General features: G+C 33.1%; 1 long non-coding RNA gene across 1 annotated transcript; it reads left to right on the top strand.

Moving 5' to 3' along the window:
• Positions 1-3,391: 3,391 nt before the first annotated feature.
• Positions 3,392-3,864, top strand: LOC142223817 (uncharacterized). Its single transcript, XR_012718911.1, has 2 exons — positions 3,392-3,606; positions 3,669-3,864. It is a non-coding gene; the product is annotated as an uncharacterized LOC142223817 (long non-coding RNA).
• Positions 3,865-5,461: the final 1,597 nt, after the last annotated feature.

Here is a 5,461-nt window from a genome sequence, read left to right as displayed (position 1 = left end):
ACTTATAGGTTCAATTAATGTTTTATTTCATAAAAATGAATAACAATATAGGCATCAAAATAACTCGACAATTAATTTATAATAAAGCAACTAAAAGTAGTTCCACACTTTTTCCAGCAAAAAAATTAGGAGTTGTTCTAATGTCACAACTTTAAAAGCACTTCCAAAAATGTCCTCACAAAGAAGTTAATTATTTTAACTGCACAGGAAGTTTTTTTATTTCATTTTTTCATATTTTAATGCGTAATTTTTTGTTTTCTTTTAAAAAAAGGTAAGAATAAATAAAATGGTACAAATTATTCAAATTGTGCCACAAAAATGCTAAATTCATTATAGAAATTTTTATAGAATTTTTGAAAATATTCGAGGGAAACGTTTCAAACAAGCGTTAGAATGCATTAAAATCATAAAAAATATAAAAATTAATTATTTGGGAAAATAAAACAAAATTTTTTAATTCACATTCAAAACACTGAATTTGGATCACAACTGAAGAAGTGATGCAATTTCATTGCAACGGCTTTTGAAACGGTGGACATTCGTTCTATGACAATTTCATATTACATTCATCGCTTCTCCGCCAATTTTGCACCACTTCCGGACCCAAAAAGAAGATTTTCACTTCTTTTTGGCTATGCTTTTTTGCAGCATTATTAAGATATTAATTTATGAAAGAATAGTATCAATTACTATTTTTTTAATTAAATTGACTAAACCAGACTAAACAAAATAATAAAGGAGCTTTAGTTATTCATCTTAATCAAAAGTTCAACCACAGATTTATTTTATAAATATCAGATTTCAAACATTGCAATCGGCAACTGCTACCACAACCAAAGTAATTCGATTGTGCATGAAAGTCTTTAGAGGAACTTTGTGCGGTTGTATATAGTTGTTTAATTTTTAGAAATATGTAAAATCGTAAATAGGTTTTCAAATTCTGGGGGGGGGGGCTAAAATTTTTCTGGGGGGGTCTAAGCCCCCTCCCCAGAGGCCTTCCTACGCTTATGGCTATATCTAAATCTGAACCGATTTCATCCAAATTTGGCACGCATAGCAACAATGCTAATTCTACTCCCTGTGCCAAATTTCATCTAAATCGCAGTTAAAAATTGGACTCTGTGGTCATATGAGTGTAAATCGGGCGAAAGCTATATATGGGAGATATATCTAAATCTGAACCGATTTCAACCAAATTTGGCACGCATAGCAACAATGCAAATTCTACTCCCTGTGCAAAATTGCAACTAAATCGGAGCTAAAAATTGGCCTCTGTGGTCATATGAGTGTAAATCGGGCGAATGCTATATATGGGAGCTATATCTGAATCTGAACCGATTTCAACCAAATTTGGCACTCATAGCTACAATGCTCATTCTACTCCCTGTGCAAAATTTCAACTAAATCGGAGCAAAAATTTGGCTTCTGTGGTTATTTGAGTGTAAATCGGTTGAAAGCTATATGTGGGAGCTGTATCTAAATCTGAACCGATTTCAACCAAATTTGACACGCATAGCTATAATGCTAATTCTACTCCCTGTGCAAAATTTCAACTAAATCGGAGCAAAAAATTCGGCTCTGTGGGCAAATGAGTGTAAATCAGGCGAAAGCTATATATGGGAGCTATATCTAAATCTGAACCGATTTGGCTGATATTTTGCAAGTTTTTCGAGACTCATAAAATATTCGGATGTACGGAATGTGAGAAAGATCGGTTGATATACACGCCAATTATGACCAGATCGGTGAAAAATATATATGGCAGCTATATCTAAATCTGAACCGATTTTTTCCAAAATCAATAGGGATCGTCTTTGAGCCGAAACAGGACCCCATACCAAATTTTAAGACAATCGGACTAAAACTGCGAGCTATACTTTGCACACAAAAATACATCAACAGACAGACAGACGGACAGACAGACAGACAGACAGACAGACGGACATCGCTAAATCGACTCAGAATTTAATTCTAAGACGATCGGTATACTAAACGATGGGTCTCAGACTTTTCCTTCTTGGCGTTACATACAAATGCACAAACTTATTATACCCTGTACCACAGTAGTGGTGAAGGGTATACAAATATGGGAAACATTTAAATCTGAAGCAATCTTAAGGAAACTTCGCAAAAGTTTATTTATGATTTATCGCTCGATATATATGTATTAGAAGTTTAAGAAAATTAGAGTAATTTTTTCAACTATTCGACTAAGCAGTGGCGATTTTACAAGGAAAATGTTGCAATTTTGACCATTTTTGTCGAAATCAGAAAAACATATATATGGGAGCTATATCTAAATCTGAACCGATTTCAACCAAATTTGGCACGCATAGCAACAATGCAAATTCTACTCCCTGTGCAAAATTTCAACTAAATCGGAGTTAAAAATTGGCCTCTGTGGTCATATGAGTGTAAATCGGGCGAAAGCTATATATGGGAGCTATATCTAAATCTGAACCGATTTCCACCAAATTTGACACGCATAGCTATAATGCTAATTCTACTCCCTGTGCAAAATTTCAACTAAATCGGAGCAAAAAATTCGGCTCTGTGGGCAAATGAGTGTAAATCGGGCGAAAGCTATATATGGGAGCTATATCTAAATCTGAACCGATTTGGCTAATATTTTGCAAGTTTTTCGAGACTCATAAAATATTCGGATGTACGGAATTTGAGAAAGATCGGTTGATATACACGCCAATTATGACCAGATCGGTGAAAAATATATATGGCAGCTATATCTAAATCTGAACCCAAAATCAATAGGGATCGTCTTTGAGCCGAAACAGGACCCTACACCCAGAAAAAAGTGCCTTCGAAACTAAAGGAAAAAATTTTCATCAATATAGTTTATCCATTTTATTTCCATTAAGGTAAATTTTTGTGAAAAATAATAAAATTTACTCGTTTCAGTAAAAAAATCCTAAACTGTAAGCAGTTAGGAATAGTTCATTAACTAGAATAAGGCATGGAATTTTACTCATACTATTTTCTTCGCTGGGTATAAGAATGTACTACTGAAAAAGAAAATTTTATTCACCGATAACAAAGCATTCGTAAAAATAAACAAAAACCGAACTAAAACCAAGTTTCTTCAAAATTAGTAAAATTTCTTATAAAATGATAATTGCGACTTCCTTTATAATAGAAAGTTTTTCATACATACGAACAACACTTGGCATAGAAAAATATTTTAGTTCATTCGTACTAAGAAGAATGCAATCCTTTCAAAACTTAAGGAAACACACTTGTTAGAATATAGGAAATTTTCCTAAATTTCTATTGTCTACCTGTAATCGATACCTGTCATCGTAATCGATGTGTTTGCGCGTGGGTGTAATCGATATATTTGCGCGTCGGTTGTTTTTTTAGTTGGAATCGCGTTGTTTTGGTATACGGAGAGATTGTTAAAAAATAATATGGTAAAATAATATAATAAATAACAAATAAAATATATAAAATATTTGTTATTTTAAATTAGTGAGAAAAATGTTCGTTTTTTAAATAAATCTATCAATGTTCGTGATAGTGTATAAAGAAAGAAAACACCAGCAGAATAACAACCCTTTCATTTGTCTTCATTTTGGAATCTTCAATTATCAGGTAATATTCAGTGACGCTAACCTTTTGCGACAAAAATGTTTTATGATTTTTTATATTTGTAGGTATTGAAATTGTAAAAGGAGGACAAAATCGTTAGGCAGCAACTTATTAAAAGTGAAAAGTACAAGAAGAAGAGAAAGTGCGTTTTACAGTTAATAATATCACACGGAAATTGGAAATAGTGGAATAATAAACTAATATTTCAAAGAGATTCGATGCTGTTGATTCTTAATAAATATATTCAATATATTAATAAAACATGTCTTTTATTGAAGATAAAATTGCTTACAGAAATAAATAAAATTGTATTTAAAAACGAAGGTAAGCAGTTCTAATTATGAAGTAAAAGTTTTACCACAAATGTGTAAGATTTGTCGAAATGAATGAAAAAATGTCAATAAAATCATTCCATATATGAATTCAAATTAGTTAAATTTTTTCATTCTGTAGTATAGTGGTATATAAATATAGGAAAATGTTAACTAATATATGGAATGCATTATTCCTAATTTCTACGAAAATCACATCGTTCAAACAAATAAAAATGTCTTTGGCGCTATACGAAGTTCAACTTTCTTCACAATGAGTTCATTTTAACTTAAAGAAGGGGTCACTTTTTTCTGGGTGTATACCAAATTTTAAGACAATCGGACTAAAACTGCGAGCTATACTTTGCACACAAAAATACATCAACAGACAGACAGACGGACATCGCTAAATCGACTCAGAATTTAATTCTAAGACGATCGGTATACTAAACGATGGGTCTCAGACTTTTCCTTCTTGGCGTTACATACAAATGCACAAACTTATTATACCCTGTACCACAGTAGTGGTGAAGGGTATACAAATATGGGAAACATTTAAATCTGAAGCAATCTTAAGGAAACTTCGCAAAAGTTTATTTATGATTTATCGCTCGATATATATGTATTAGAAGTTTAAGAAATTTAGAGTAATTTTTTCAACTATTCGACTAAGCAGTGGCGATTTTACAAGGAAAATGTTGCAATTTTGACCATTTTTGTCGAAATCAGAAAAACATATATATGGGAGCTATATCTAAATCTGAACCGATTTCAACCAAATTTGGCACGCATAGCAACAATGCTAATTCTACTCCCTGTGCAAAATTTCAACTAAATCGGAGCAAAAAATTAGCCTCTGTGGTCATATGAGTGTAAATCGGGCGAAAGCTATATATGGGAGCTATATCTAAATCTGAACCGATTTCAACTAAATTTGGCACGCATAGCTACAATGCTCATTCTACTCCCTGTGCAAAATTTCAATTAAATCGGAGTAACAGATTGGCCTCTGTGGTCATATGAGTGTAAATCGGGCGAAAGCTATAAATGGGAGCTATATCTAAATCTGAACCGATTTCCACCAAATTTGACACGCATAGCTATAATGCTAATTCTACTCCCTGTGCAAAATTTCAACTAAATCGGAGCAAAAAATTGGCCGCTGTGGACAAAGGAGTGTAAATCGGGCGAAAGCTATATATGGGAGCTACATCTAAATCTTAACCGATTTGGATGATATTTTGCAAGTTTTTCGAGACTCATAAAATATTTGGATGTACGGAATTTGAGGAAGATCGGTTGATATACACGCCAATTATGACCAGATCGGTGAAAAATATATATGGCAGCTATATCTAAATCTGAACCGATTTTTTCCAAAATCAATAGGGATCGTCTTTGAGCCGAAACAGGACCCCATACCAAATTTTAGGACAATCGGACTAAAACTGCGAGCTGTACTTTGCAAACAAAAATACATCAACAGACAGACAGACAGACGGACAGACAGACAGACAGACAGACAGACAGACAGACAGACAGACAGA

The sequence above is a fragment of the Haematobia irritans genome, chromosome 2 (assembly GCF_050003625.1).
Source record: "Haematobia irritans isolate KBUSLIRL chromosome 2, ASM5000362v1, whole genome shotgun sequence".
NCBI classification, from domain to species: Eukaryota; Metazoa; Arthropoda; class Insecta; order Diptera; family Muscidae; genus Haematobia; species Haematobia irritans.
The sequence above is the reverse complement of the archived record's forward strand: the minus strand, read 5'-3'. Positions and strand labels throughout refer to the sequence as shown.